We start from the raw sequence: 16,421 nt of genomic DNA, 5'->3' as shown, positions 1-16,421 counted from the left end.
CTTTCATCTACCTTATGGACAGATGAGTAAAACATATGGATTAAAAATAAATAAATAATAGGAGGAACAAATGTCAAAATAAATTGAGTAGATCGAAAAAAAAAGAAAGTTAACTCAAAATGGATCAAAGATCTAAACATTAGGTCTAAGACCATAAAACAGTTAGAGGAAAATGTAGGGAGATATCTTATGAATCTTATAATTGGAGGCGAGTTTATGGACCTTAAACCTTATGAATCTTATAATTGGAGGCGAGTTTATGGACCTTAAACCTAAAGCAAGAGCACTGAAGAAATAAATAAATAAATGGGAGCTCCTCAAAATTAAACACTTTTGTGCATCAAAGAACTTCATCAAGAAAGTAAAAAGACAGCCTACACAATGGGAGACAATATTTGGAAACGACATATCAGATAAAGGTCTAGTATCCAGAATTTATAAAGAGATTGTTCAACTCAACAACAAAAAGACAGCCTATCCAGTTGCAAAATGGGACAAAGACTTGAACAGACACTTCTCAGAAGAGGAAATGCAAATGGTGCAAAGGCACATGAAGAGATGCTCAACATCCCTGGCCATTAGAGAAATGCAAATCAAAACCACAATGAGATATCATCTCACACCCACCAGAATGGCCATTATCAACAAAACAGATAATGAAAGTGCTTGAGAGGATGTGGAGAAAGAGGCACACTTATCCACTGTTGGTGGGAATGTCAAAGGGTGCAAGCACTGTGGAAGGCAGTTTGGCGGTTCCTCAAAAAGCTGAATATAGAGTTGCCATATGACCCAGCAATACCATTGCTAGGTATCTACTCAGAGGACTTAAGGGCAAAAACACAAACGGACACTTGCACACCAATGTTTATAGGAGCTTTATTTACAATTGCAAAGAGATGGAAACAGCCAAAATGTCCATCAACAGACGAGTGGCTAAACAAACTGTGGTATATACATACGATGGAATATTATGCAGCTTTAAGACAGAATGTTCTAGTTTGCTAGCTGCTGGAATGCAACACACCAGAGACGGATTGGCTTTTAACAAAAGGGAATTTATTTTGTTGGTTCTTCAGAGGAAAGGGAGCTAACTTTCCACTGAGGTTCTTTCGTATGTGGTAGGCACAGGATGATCTCTGGTGGTCTTCTCTCCAGGCCCCTGGGTTCCAACAACTTTCCCCAGGGTGACTTCTTTCTGCATCTCCAAAGGCCTGGGCTGAGCTGCTAGTGCTGTTATGAGGAATGCTGAGCTGCTTAGACTGTGCTACATTGCGTTCTCTCATTTAAGCACCAGGCAATTAAGTCAAACGTCACTCATTGCAGCAGACACGCCTCCTAGCTGACTGCAGATGTAATTGGCAACAGATGAGGTTCACATACCATTGGCTCATGTCCGCAGCAACAAGACTAGGTATGCTCACCTGGCCAAGTTGACAACTGAATCTAACTAATACACAGAATAAACTTATGAAGTACGTAACAACATGGATGGACCTTGAGAACATTATGCTGAGTGAGACTAGCCAAAAACTAAAGGACAAATACTGTATGGACTCACTGATATGAACTGACATTAGTGAATAAACTTGGAATATGTCATTGGTAACAGAGACCATCAGGAGATAGAAATAGGGTAAGATATTGGGTAATTGGACCTGAAGGGATACAGACTGTGCAACAGGACTGGATACAAAACCTCAGAAATGGACAGCACAATACTACCTAACTGTAATATAATTATGTTAAAATACTGAATGAAGCTGCATGTGAGAATGATAGAGGGGGGAGGGCTGGGGACATAAATGAAATCAGAAAGAAAGATAGATGTTAAAGATTGAGATGGTATAATCTAGGAATACCTACAGTGTATAGCAATAGTGAAATGTACAATGTACACATTTTTAAAATGTTTTTGCATGAGGAAGAATAAAGGAATGTCATTATTGCAGGGTGCTAAAAATAGATGGTAATTAATATTTTTAAAATATCACCTTATGTGTGAGACTAAAGCAAAAAATGTTTATTTGTTACAAAATTTAGATTTTAACTAGAGCGTTTCCTAATAGAACTTATGTAGATAGTTTGATTGAATGTCATAAGTACTTGAAATCTCAGGTAGGACATGAGGTTTTGTTGGTTTGTCCAGAGTGATGCCCCCATGAATCCCAGAGTGATTTGATCAGTGACTGGAAAAGTATTTGCAAGCCCCCTTTGGGGAATGGTGAGAGCGGGGAGAAATTCAACTTCCCCAAGTCGAATTCTTGATATTCTCACAAGCAGTGTGGACAACCAAAGCTACAGGCTGAGCCCCAGTCTTGGGATTTGTTCATATGAAACTTAACCCCACAAAGGGTAGGTCAAGTCTACTTAAAATTTAGGCCTAAGAGTCACCCCCAAGAGAGCCTCTTTTGTTGCTCAGATGTGGCCTCTCTCTCCAGCCAACACAACGAGCAGTCTCACCACCCTCCCCCTCTCTGCGTAGGACATGACTCCCAGGGGTATGGACCTTCCTGGCAACATGGGACAGAGATCCTGGAATGAGCTGAGACTCAGCATCAAGGGACTGAGAAAAACCCTAGAATGAGCTGAGAATTAACATCAAGGGATTGAGAGAACCTTTTCAACCAAAAGGGGGAAGAGTGAAATGAGACTAAGTGTCAATGGCTGAGAGATTTCAAACAGAGTTGAGAGGTTATCCTGGAGGTTATTCTTATGCATTAAGTAGATATCACCTTGTTGTTCAAGATGTAGTGGAGAGGCTGGAGAGAACTGCCTGAAAATGTAGAGCTGTGTTCCAGTAGCCATGTTTCTTGATGAAGATTGAACAATGATATAGATTTCACAGTGTGACTCTGTGAATGTGAAAACCTTGTGTCTTATGCTCCTTTTATCTACCATATCAACAGACAAGTAGAACATATGAATAAAAATAAATAATAGGGGGAACAAATATTAAAATAAATTTAGTTTGAAATGTTAGTGATAAATGAAAGCGAGGGGTAAGGGGTATGGTATGTATAACTTTTTTTTCTCTATTATCGTTTTGTTTCTTTTTCTGTTGTCTTTTGTTCTTTTTCTAAATTGATGCAAATGTTCTAAGAAATGATGAATATGCAACTATGTGATGATATTAAGAATTACTGATTATATATGTAGAATGGAATGATATCTTATTGTTTTGTTTGTTTGTTGTAAATTTTTTTTAATTTTAATTTAATTTTTTAATTTAATTTTAATTAAAAAAAATTCCCATTGTATAGTGGCATTTGCTTGGAGTAGCCTAGGAAACTCAGATGCCAAGCTATGTGCTATGTGCTACCATACCACACATGTAACAATTATGACAAAAGACGTCTGGTTAGGATACTTGCATATGAAGAAAGTGCTTAAAATCCACAATAATGGTAGAAGCTTTTAATTTTCAGAAAAAAACGCAGCAAAAAAAAATCACCAGCTATTGGTGATTAAGAACATTAGAGAGTTCTGCTCAAGTATACAACTACAAATAGAAAAATAGCACACAGACCAGGCAGTGGCAATTTTTTCTTCTATTTTCAATCGTGATTTTTTTAGAGGGGTCACTAACATTCTTTGTCTTTTTTTTTTCCTTATCTTTATTGAGAAATAGTTTCCATAAAATAAACAGCATTCATTTAAGATAAACAATGTGATGACTTTTAACAGTTTTATACAACTATGAAACTATCACCACAATTGAGATACAAAACATTTCTATCACCCCAAAAGATTCCCACTGCCCCTTTGTAGTTCAAAACTGATTCTACCTCTGGCCCCAAATAATCTCTGAACTGTTTTCTGTCACTATAGATTAATTTGCATTTTTAATCAATGGAATCCTACAGTACATACTCTTTTTTTCTGGCTTATTTTGTTCAGAATAGTGGTTTTGAGATTCATCATGTTTTGCATGCATCAGTAGTTCAGTTCTTTTACCTCTGAATAACATTCAATTTTATGAATATGCCAATATTGTTTATCAATTAATGGACACTTAGGTTGTTTCCAGTTTTGAGCTATTGTGAACAAAACTACTATAAGTATTTATATATAAGTCCAATGTATTCATTTGTTCTCAGTAAATACCTAGGAGTGAAATGGCCAGGTCCTATGGTAGGTGAATATTTAAGAAACTACTGAAAAGTTTTCCAAAGTGGTTGCACCGATATATATTCCCACTAGCACTTAATGTGAGCGCTAGTCCTTGGTATGACCAAAGTCCTTGGTCACACTTGGTATGACCATTTAAAAAAAATTTAGCCCTTCTATTATATATGTAGTGGTAACTTATTGTGGTTTTATTTTGTGTTTCCTTGTTGACAGATCTTATAGAGCATCTTTTTGTTTGCTTCTTTTGAGAGATGTTTGTGCGTTAACTTATTATTATTGAGTTTTGAGTGTTTTTTTTTTTTTATATATTCTGATACAAGTCCTTTGTCAGGTATTTGTTTTTTAAATATTTTCTCCCATTTTGTGGCTCTTTGTTTTTCAGGGAGCAAACATTTTTAATTTTAGTAATGTCCAATTTATCTTGTTTTTCTTTTATGGTTCATACTTCTTGAAATGTATCTAATAAATCTAACCAAGTAAGCAAAGTTTTCTTCTAGTAGTTTTAAAGTTTTAGCTTTTAAGTATAAACCTATGCTACATTTCAAGTTTAAAAATTGATGTATGGCATGACATAAAGTTTGATGTTTATTTCTATAAAACACATGGAGTTGTTTGGCATCATTTATTGAAAAGATTTACCTTCTCCATTGAACTGAGTTGGTACATTGTCAAAATTCAATTGCACAAATATGTGTGGGTCTATTTCTGGATCCTGTCTCATTCCATTAAGCTATGTCTATCCTTTCACCAATTCCATACTGTCTTGTTTATTGTAGCTTTGTAGTCAGGTAGTACAATTCCTCAACTCTTTATTCTTCATTTTAAAAATTGCCTTGGCCAACTATTTGCATTTGCATATAAATTATAAAAGCACTTTTTTTATTTCTACCCAAAATAATCCTGCTGGAATTTTATTTGGCATTTTGTTGAATTTATAGATCACTTTGCGAGAATTGACATCTTCATAATTTTTTTCCAATCCATGAATATGGTATATCTCCCCATTTGTTTATGGTCTTTAATTTCCTTCAGCAATTAAAGCAATGTCAAGAGGTAATGTAATGTATTCTTTCAGTGTAGGGGTCTTGCATATCTTTCATTAGATTTATTCCTAAGTATTTTATGATTTCTGCTGCTATTGTAAATGGTATCTTTTTTAGTTCATTTTCTTCTTGTTTGCTGATAATATATAAGAAAACTCTTTCTTGTTTTTCTGTATTAATCTTGAATCCTGAAGCCTCATTAATTTAACTTTCTAGTTCAGTATTTATTTTTGTAGATTCCTGAGTATTTTTATGCAAAAAAAATGTTACTTGGAAATAGAAGCAATTTTACTCATTCCTTTCTAAACTTTATGCGTTTGTTTGCTTTTTTAGGTCCTTGTGTTATTTCAGTAGCTAGGATTTCTAGTACAATATTAGATCAGAGGGGGTTACAGCAAGTATCCTTGTTTTGTTACTGATCTTAAGGGAAAAGCATTTAATATTTCACCACTAAGTATGATGACATCTACAACTTTTTGTGGATGCCTTTTATCATTTGAGAATGTTTCCTTCTGTTCCAGTTTGATGAGTGTTTTTACTGTGAATAGATGTTGAATTTGTTAGTTACTCTTCCTGTATCTTTTGAAATAATTTTATGTTTTTTCTCATTTATTCTATTAACATGGTGAATTAAACTGATTGATTTTCTAACGCTAAACCAACCTTGCATTCCTTGGATAAATCCCACTTGGTCATGATGCATTATTCTTCTTATATACTGCTGGATTTTATTTATTAATATTTTGTTAAGGACTTTTCCATGTACATAAATGAAGGATATTATCCAGAGTTTTCTTTTTTTGAGATATATTTGTCTAATTTTTATAACAGTGTGATGCTAGCCTTACAAAATGTTTCCTTTTCTGAGTTTTCTCTTCTTATACTTTCTGGAGGTGTTTGTGTATAATTGGCATTATTTCTTTTTTAAGTGTTTGGTAGAATTTACCAGTGAAGACATCTGGAACTGTGGTTTTCATTTTGGAGGAGGTTTTGAAATATGAATTTAATTTTTAGAATAGATTATGACTCCCATGCATGAGACCTGGGTTTGATTCCTGGCACTTCCCAAAAAACAAACAAACAAAAATTCAGTAAATGGTGTTGTAATAATGGGATACTCACATGGAAAAATAATGAAATGTGACCCTGCCATACAGCATACAAAAAAAATAGATATTTGGCTCTTCAAGTTATCTATTTCTCCTAGCATATTTTTCCTCTAATTTATCCTATTTTTGGTTCACTGAAATCTATGATCTGTAAATTACATTTATCTCTTTCACAAAACAGGGGAAGATTTCTCCATTATTGCTCCAAATCCTTTTCTTTTTAATTCTCCTTTTTTTCTTGAACTCAATTACTTGTATGTGAGATATTAAATATTGTTCCCTCAGGTATCTGAAAATCTGTTTATAGTTTTCCCACATTTCCTTCTCTCTCACTAAAATTGGATCGTTTCTATTGATTACCTTCAGGTTCACTAGTTCTTTCTTCTTCATTTTACTATGTCTATTTGTGAATTTTTTTCAGACATTGATTATTATATTCTAAAATTGGCATTTGTTTTGTTTTTGTGTTTTTATTTAGCTGCGGATATTGTCTATCTGTTTATTCATTATAAGTGTATTTTCCTTTACCTCACTGAACAAAGTATTAATAGCTGCTTTAAAGCCCTTTTTGGCTAATTCTAGCATCTGGGTCACTTTGAAAATGGGTCACATTTTACTGATTTTTTTTTATATATTGAGTGATTTTGGAAAACATATTGAACAGTATGAATGTTGTCAAGACGCCTTAGATTGTATATTGATGCTTTTGTTGTAGCAGGCAATAATCTGGTTAGTCTCATGTTGTCATGCATATGATGGGCAGCAGCTCATCTCAGTTCAGTTTTTTAAGCCTTAACTGCAAGCTGATCTCACTTTTCACTGTGCATGTGTGGTTCTGAGATAAGCTAGACACTTGGGCTGAGTTTATACACAGAATTTGGGTATCTAGAAACAGACCCAAGCATATAAAATCATTGTTTTACGACAGTGGTGATATTGAAGTAAGGAAAGGGTGGCTTGTTCAAAACTTGGTGCTGGGTTAATTTGTCTTCACAATGCACATAAAAATCCATTCCAAATAGATTGTAAATCTAAATATGAAAGGTAAAATAGTAAAGCTTCTAAGCCAGGAAGAAGCATAGAATATCATCATGACCTGGTGCCAAAAAATTCTTAATTAGTATTCAAATAGCACTAACCAGGAAGTAAAAGATAGATTAATTGGATGACATTAAAGTTAAGAGCAACTGTTCATTAAAACTCTACATTATGACCAGGAAAAGACAAGCCATGTGGTGGGGGAAAATATTGAGCTATATCTTGGTAACAGCTAGTATCAATAATACATAAGCCACCCTTACAAATTGAAAAAAGAAAAGGGCAGAAACCAACAGAATAAATGGATCAAAGCCTTGAACAGTACATCACAAAGAAAGATGTCCAAATGCCGGTAAACCTATGAAAAGCTTCTCAACCTTGTGAGTCATGCAGGAATGAAAATTTAAAGTCTGGAGTAATACTGGTACACACCCACCAAATTGGCTAATATAAAGAAAATCAACAATAATAATATTGGTGAGGTGTGAAACAAATGAGACTACCTTACTTTACAGATAGAAAGGAAGGGAGAAGGAGCATCAGTCAAGAGGCAATTGCAAGGGGTGCACAGGTGGTTCCGTGGTAGAATGTTTTCCTGTCATGTAGGAGACCAAATTTGATTCCTAGCCCATGTACGCCCCCCCAACCCTCCCAAAATAGGCAACTACAGAAGCCAAGTGGAAGGTGAGAGAACTCAGACCAGTCTGGAGGCAGTGAAAATGGAGAAATGTAGCTGTAGGTATAATTAGCCATGAGGTTTCACTTATCCCCAGCTCTTCCCTCTACAGTATACTTAAAATAAGGCTTTGGCATGTGAGAGGAATGTCAAACAGTGCAGGTAGCTCAGGGCAGCTTCAAGGCTGGTGCTGGCTGGGAGTAGATATCGGACCCCAATAACCAAAGCTGTATCCTACAAGTAATTAAACCACTGCACTAGCAACCTAAAAGACTTAACCACAAATGGTTCAGACTTGAACTTTAACATTTAGAGTACACTTCTAGATGCCAAGTAATGGTAGATAGTTTGCCAGAATTATCCTATCAGAAGTAGATAAGAATAAGACTTATTGGGCAGGGAAATTGCTAATATCTGATGAATGGACCACATAGCCAGTAGGCCAGCTTAGGCTAAAAGCTGCATCCCTAGAAGTAAACAAGGGTGCCTGAACCAAGACCCAAGGTCCCAGAAGAGAAGCCCAATTGTGATGGTCACTGTATTCAGAAGGAGTTTTAACCAAACTCTGATTGGTGTAAAATAGATTGTTAAATTTAGTTCTGATTGACTCTGATTGGTGTAAAATAGATTGTTAAATTTAGTCCTGATTGATTAGGAGTGGAAAGATAATTTAATCATAAATTAAATTGTACTTTGGAACAACACGAGCTAAACACATAATGTCATAAAAGCAAAAATTATGTTTCTGGAAGAAAAGTGCTCTCTGGAGATGCAAAGCTGGTGTCAGGGTGTGTGGGAGAAACTTTAATCCCAAAGCCACCACCACCACCTCAGAACCACAATTGAAAAAAAAAAAGCATTTTGGAGTTGCACAATATAGACAACCTATCATCTAAGCATCGAATCAACTCTTTTATTGGTTAAATTATCTGCTGAACACGTCTATGAAAGGAACGAATGAATGGAACTGAGACAGGGAGACATAAAGGGCACTACTCCAGTTGCTGCGGGGAGCAGGAAACCCAGAGGTACTGCCTCTAAGCTCATCCATGGAACCCTAGGACCCAGAGGCGCACAGTTTGATCCTACTAGACTATAGTGTCCCTGCTACTTGTCTGTTAGCAATATTTTGTGACCTCTGAGAAAATTAGAAGTGGTGGTTTTAAGGACAGCAGGGAAGCCCAATGCCTGACCAGGACATACTCTTAACAGAGTCATTCTTAATTGCCCATGGAAGACCAAAGATCAAAGTGAGTGCTTGACTTAGCAATTCCATCCTTGGGGTCAGTGTTAAGTTGGAGTCCGCTCATGTAGGTTCATAGGAGCCAACCATGCACATCTCTTTCCAATTCCACATTTAGTGATGTCAGCCATGGTGGGAGATTTTATACCAAGAAAACTAGCAAACACTGCAAATCAGAGCTGGCACTGAGTAGGGCCTCTTTGGTTGACTGCAGTTTTTTTTTTTTTTAAGATAAAGGACCAACGCTTAGTGACATCCTGTAGGACTGACACCAAACATGAAAGGTACAGTAGAGTCAGGGGAGAGAAAATCTAAGTGGATTTCCAAGCATGGAGGCTTGAGAAAAACAAATATCAAGGACAGACAGAGCCAAAAAAGAGGATCTAGGAAACAGGAAAAACAAGAATCAGGTATGGTGAAGCAGGCAAGTGGGAGATGATCCAAGGAATTTCAGGGGTGTTATGCACAAACCAGCCACATTTATACAATATCTACATATACCGGCCACATTTACTTTAAAGATTAAAAAAGGAAATAGACAGTGGGGGCTAAATCATTGAAACAACCAAATCCTGAGTACTCTTTTACCTTACTTATTCACCAGGAATTCCAATCCAATGGAAGTACGATTCCATCTCTCTGATCCCCATCTTTTTCTGCATCAGGCTTGTTTTGCAGGAAGAAAATGGCTGTGATCCCAAGACAAATCTCAAGTCGTGACAGGCTTGAATCCACTTAACATTCTCAGTTATTTTCAGTCCTCCAGGTTATTAGCTTGGAAAAAAATTAATTAAGAAATATGGACAAAAGGGAATATATATAACAGTATTTGCAACATGTAAAAGGATCAGGAGAAATCGATGCAGTCTTGTCATATTATCAATGACTTTCATTTTTAATTTTGTAACAAATGAATTACTATGTTTAGGCTATTGATTTCGTTTATTACAAAATTAATACTAAAGTAATTCCATGATTAATTAGCTAATTTTTCCATTTTCTTGGGTTTTGTTTTATTTTAAACAGAGAATGAAAGCAAAGATATCATGCAAGCAAAGATTAACTGCATCCACTTCTGGCTCAGAGAATATTACATTTGTGGAAGATATTACTGGGTATAGGTATAAATTAGTGTATTTATGAAAGAGGCATACAGTCAGAAGTAATACAATGTAAGTAGAGCGATTTACAGAGTAGTAAAAGGTATATCTATGCTTCTCACACATAATGTGGAATAGTAAAATGGAAATCCATATAGATGGAGTTAGCACTAAGTTAGCACTAAACTTTCAAACTCAACTAGTAAAGAGTGTTTGAGTTAGAAGGGGATATTTAAATACCTACCAAGACACACACATATTTAGATAGGTAGGCAGGCAGATAGAGGAATGGAGGGAGGGAAGGAAGGAAGAAGGGAGAGAAAAAGAGAAGGAGAGAGATCATAGATATCTATTAGTTGAGCAGTCTCAATTTAATGGGATGATACCATAATCGGTTTTAATTTTTTTTTTAATCACTCCAGCAATGCTCATCCATCTCTTAACAGTGCTCTGGGCACATCCTATAGCTTCCAGGTCACTTCAACTATAATAATCCAATCAAGCCTAATCTCATATTTGGTTTAAATCTCTTCTCTGCCCAATCCACCTCAGACCAGGACTGTGATTTGAGCTTGGAGGGGAAATAGGACATAGTCTGCTCTTTTATTTCTTCCCTTAGTCCAACACCTGGGAGAGAAAGGAAGTCGCAAGAGGGTTCTGGGGATCCCCCTTGTGTTTTCTCTGCAAAATAATGCCCCCATTTTTGGGGGATAGTATGGGACAAAAGAGAGGCAGAGATTTTCCTACTTAATGGGCTGCCTGGTGGAGGAGGGAAGTGGAAGCCTCCTGGCCCCCATTTTTGGCCAATCTCTTCAGCTCTGGGGTCCTTAGGACCTGAGTTTTCTTATGAACACACAAGTGCCAAATGTGAGTCTATACAGCATCTGGTTGCATGCATGATCATATACGGTACACTTTCAAATATACACACAGATATGCCTTCTCGTGCCTGAAAGTGTAGAAAAACAAAGTATAACAAAATAAATTTAAAACCAGGTAAGATAAATGAAGCAAGATAAATTTTTGAGTAAAAACTAAGATGAAGTGAAGCCAGTACATAAAATGAATGTCTAGAATAACATTCCAATGATGACGGGGAAGGGGCTCCTGGTATCAGCCAGGCTTGTCCAGGTAGCACTCAGCCTAGAGATATTTTGGTAGTTTTGATTCACAGCTAATTTTATCCAGAATTTTTGCAACTATCTATGTTAATAAGTAAGATGTCTTTAATGTTTTCATTCTTCTAATATCCGTGCCCAGTTTATATAAAAGATGTCGTAGCCTCAGAAAATGATTTGGGTAGCTGTCCCACTTTTTTCATTTTCTTGAGCAGTTTACATAAGATAGGCAAATTTTGTTCCAAGAAGGTTGGGTAAAATTTACTTGTAAAGTGATCTGGTGGCAAGATGTTTGATTACCAATTCAATTCTTTAACAGTTATTGGTTTATTCGGGTTTTTTATTTCCTCTTGACTTAATTTAAAAATGTATTTGTTTCTAGAAAAGTATCCATATATATGTTCCCTATTTATTTTTATAAAGTTTTTCATAAATATGTACATAAATTATCTCCAAAATGTGGAGGCAGTACCACCCAAATACATATATATATATGTATATATATATGTATATAAAACAACCGTGATTTTCATTATCTCTAGTATATCTCTCTTTATATTATTCTGATGCCTTGGTTTATAATTATAATGGATAAATTATAATTTTGAAAAAGAGTTTGTAGATGGTAAACTCCCTAACTCTTTTTATAGTTGAAAATGTCTTTGCTTTTACTTGACTCTTGAATGAGAGTTGAGTAGGTATAAAATTCTAGGTTCACAGTTACTTTTCCCTTAGCATTTTGGACATAAAATAAGTTTCCAAAACTGTTATCTGTATAATGCTAGTCCACCATGTGACACTACACACACACATGCACACACACATGTGTGCACACACACGAAAGAAGGAGCCACAGTCAAATGTGGAAACACTGCATACTCTTGCAAATTCAAATGTACGTTTGTATAACTAAAACTTTAGAGTTGTCTGACAAGGAAGAAATAAAGTTGTTTCACCTTATAGAACCCAGTGCTTTTCAACAGAACTCTTTATTCTTAGAACTGTGAATGTGACATAGAAAACACTTTGGGAGAGGCCACAGTATGCTGGTTTAAATGCCAACTATCAGCGTATAACTCCTCATGCTTGCTGAGGAGGTGTCTCATCCTGCTTTTACTTACCCTAGTTTAGATTATTGTGTTACTATTGCTGTGCAACAGATTACCATAAATTTAACAGCTTTGCATAATAGCCATTTATTAGCTATGCTGTAACAGCTTTGCATAATAGCCATTCATTAGCTATACTGTCTGGGCCAAGCATAGATGGGTTTTCTGTTCACGGTCTCAGAGACTAAAATCAACATACTAGCTAAGCTGTGTTCTCATACTTGCCTTGTTCTCGAGACAAGAGGCTTGCTCATTTCCAGGCTTATTTAGTTTATTGGCAGAATTCAGATCCTCACTGGTTGTTGGCTGGGTGTTGCTCTCATTTCCTAGAGGCTACTGTCTGGTCCTTGTCACCGATGTCAGTGGTGGAGAGTCTCCCTTACATCAAATCCCTCTCACTCTTTTAGTCTCCCTAATTTCAGGAAGGGGCCAGTTCTTTTTAAGGGGACATCTGATTAGGTCAGGCCCACCCAGCTACTTTCCCTTTGCTTAAATCAAATGGTAACCTACTTATGGGAGAGATGCCATCATATTCAAAGGTTCTCCCATGCTCACGAGGAGGAGATTATACAGGATATATATAGGGGATAGGAATCACGGAGGTCATCACAGAATTTGCCCTACCACAATTATTATCCAATGCCAGCCCTTGGGGGCAGGGGTGGGCTAGTGGTGGGAGGGGAGCACCACACACACACCCAAATGAAGGACACCTGCAAGAAGAGTTTAACTTTGTTTTCTTTTCAGAAGAATCCATCACTATAATATAATCCGTAGATTTTCTGCCACAACAATGTGGCTTGGGCACCAAATGCATGGCATATTTTAATTCATCCACACCCGGGATTGTATTTCACTTTCTCTACATCAGTATCTGATATGGAGTGGAGTTACCTCAGGAAACAGCCATCCATGCATTCCCTGGTTTATCGATGTGCTCAATATTCATGGAACGTGTGCTTTCTATGTACAGAGCTTTATTAAACACTATATTTGCATCCTCATGAACCACAGGAATAAATAATATCATAAGAAGTATAGAGGAGATATTAAAGCAGAAGAAAGAACAATTATCTCCATTGGTCGTTTCCAAAGTTAGAAAAAGCTACACAGAAGAGATTGTGTTTGAATAGGGTTTTGAAGGATGGGTAGAATTTTGGCATGGCAAAAAAGTTGAGATAGAACATTCTAGGTAAATAATAAGTATGGGAAATGTCTGAAAGAAAATGAAGTTTTCAAAGAGCAAGTGTAAGAAATGAAACTAGGAAGGTAAACATGAACCAGACATTTCAAGGAATTTAGATATCATTGTGTAAATGTTAAGAAATCATTGCAAGATAATAAAGCAATCAGATCTACATTTCAGACAGAACTTTGGGCAACTGGAAAAGGAGAAGCTGAAGACAGTGAGACCAGTTAGGAAGTTACTACAAGGAAAAGGGATGATAAGGGCTGTGCCTAGAGCACTACAGCAAACACCAGGAGAAAAGAATGGACTGAGTAGTAGAGTTGGAAGACTCTATGACTGATTAGATAAGGGCCCCAGAAGGTAAGAAAAGGTATCAGGGCTGAACAAGGTATACAGATGGGGAACTGCACTGGTGAAGATGGCAATTTACCAGGAAACACATGTAGAAGGCAAAGCTAAAGCTGGAGTCCTGGTTCTTTTCTTTCCCCTCTTTTAGGTGCATGATAAAGAAAGGTTAATTAAGCTGCTCATGATGACATATTGTTATCTTCTTGATTTCCAATCTACTTATCTAATCTTACCCTCTCTTTAAAAGTGTTTAAGTAAATCATCTACAGTAGCAAAAGATGATGAGAGATAGAAAGAGATACAGATATACAATATATATATATATATACCCTTATATTTTATGTATAATATATATTTATGTACACATTACACGTTTACACACTCACAAAGAACTTTCTTCCTCTTCTGACAACCTGCAAGTAAATAGCATGCCTGACTTTGCCATAGTAGTGCCTATAAATAAAATCAATAATATTCCATTCTGTGGCTGATTCTTGGAAATTTAGATGGAGACATTGGAGGCCCAGTCATGATTATTATTTGCTGTTATGCACAAAAAGAGACACAAATTTGTAACAGCAGGCTTTCCTGTTCAAAACAGTGAGATTTCTTGCAGTGTCTAGGCTCATATCGCTGTAGGATTGTCTCTGACACTTCCTTCCCAGCATAACGTTAAGTTGCACATAACTTAGTGAGGAACAGTTCTTCTATGCCCAGACTTCAAGGGCATAGAAGACACTGTTACGTTATTAGTGAGAAAAAAATTGCTCTTGACTCAATTATTGCTCTACTAATAGAGTTGTTTCTCTGTCTATTGTTATTCTTGACTGAAGCAGCACTATTTTTTAGTGTCATTTTAAAACTCAATGAATAGTGCAACTGAGTTGAAAGTCAAGTACAGTGCAAGAGTTTAAGGAAGATTAGCTGCAGTTTGCATGCTCCATTTACTTCTTATCTGCTCCCTCTCCTCCTTGGAGGACTTTTGCACAGGAAGCACCAATCCTGGTCCATTTAAATTTCATTAGTAATAAATAACGCTCTTGGTCAAATAACACCAGGTAGCATCTTGGGAGCAGAGTTGGTACTTTATTCCCTATTATATTATATATATTCTGATTGCAAGAGAGGAGAGGCAAGACTAGATCTGCACTCTTGCTACATGTCTATGCCATGTAACAACTGAGGCCATTCCTACCCCATACCACAAGGCATCTGTAGTTTCTTACTGATGATCTTGCCTGACTCCTGAACAGCCCACCTCTTCACAATCAACATGCTGCAAAACAAATTAACTATTCACACTATTTTTTAATTCTAAGCTTTCCTGACTTCCTCAAGTTTTTGAGTGGGCATAAATGAATTACTATTTTCTGCTGTCTGGGAATGGAGTCATCTTTTCTCATAAACCTTCCTAAATCCCTAAGTGAAAATAATTTCCAAATCATGTTGGACAAATCTCTGAAATTTCTCACAACCACTTTCTCCTTTTGGTTTACGGTCTTACCCTTACGCTGACATCCTTAGTATTTTAGCTACATTGAGGCAATAATGGGTCCTTCATTTATCCCCATCCCATCATTTATAGCCATTGAAGACTTGTCTACATTGTTGCACCATCTTCCCTTTCTATCCATTATCCTTGATGGCTTTGGTGTCTGCAGGGGTGACCTATCAGACACCCTGGTTTTATTAACTTCTTCAATCTCATTGACCTTCACTTCCATTCATTATTAGCCAGCCACCCAGACATATACCCTGCATCTTTTAAACAAGATGGGTAACAGCTCTCTCTTTACAACCTTCTATCCTTCCATATCCATTCCTCTTTCCATCACTCCTGTTCCTCCATCTCATGGATATTTAATCACTCAACCCTCTCATAAATCCCTAGTGTGGTAGTTTGAATGATGCACCCCAACAGAAGGCATGATCTTTACCTTGGTCCGTGTTCCTGTGAGTGTGAACTCAAGTAAAAATAGGGCCTTCTGAAGATGCTATGATTAGTTAAGGTGTAGCCCAATTAAATTATGATGGGTCCTAATCCACATTAATGGATGCCTTATGAAGGCAAGAAACTGGAAGTAGGAATCAGAGAAGGCCGCATAGGGAGAAGCTGGAAGATAGCGGAAACCAGAAGAACAGACACAAGGAGAGGACATTGCCATGGGACAGAAGGCAGAGATGCCAGCCAAGCAACCCCAGGAATTGCAACTAGCCAGTACGAGAACCCCACAGACTACCGGGAGAAGGTAACGCCTTGATTTTAGACATTTAGCCTCTGAAACCATGAGGCAACCAATGCTTGTTTGTAGTATTTTCC

General features: G+C 36.7%; 1 protein-coding gene and 1 long non-coding RNA gene across 3 annotated transcripts in view; one reads left to right on the top strand and one right to left on the bottom strand.

Annotated features, from left to right (window-relative positions):
* HECW1 (HECT, C2 and WW domain containing E3 ubiquitin protein ligase 1) overlaps positions 1 to 16,421 on the top strand; it is a 257,016-nt gene that overhangs the window by 127,062 nt on the left and 113,533 nt on the right. The window lies entirely within an intron of this gene.
* Positions 1 to 16,421, bottom strand: part of LOC143684966 (uncharacterized) — a 29,376-nt gene that overhangs the window by 11,739 nt on the left and 1,216 nt on the right. Inside the window, exon 2 of the long non-coding RNA XR_013176293.1 lies at positions 9,826 to 10,011. This is a non-coding gene — a long non-coding RNA (uncharacterized LOC143684966). The remainder of the gene's footprint in view (positions 1 to 9,825; positions 10,012 to 16,421) is intronic.

This window comes from Tamandua tetradactyla, chromosome 1 (assembly GCF_023851605.1).
Source record: "Tamandua tetradactyla isolate mTamTet1 chromosome 1, mTamTet1.pri, whole genome shotgun sequence".
NCBI lineage: Eukaryota > Metazoa > Chordata > Mammalia > Pilosa > Myrmecophagidae > Tamandua > Tamandua tetradactyla.
This window is presented reverse-complemented; position numbering and strand designations above follow the sequence as displayed.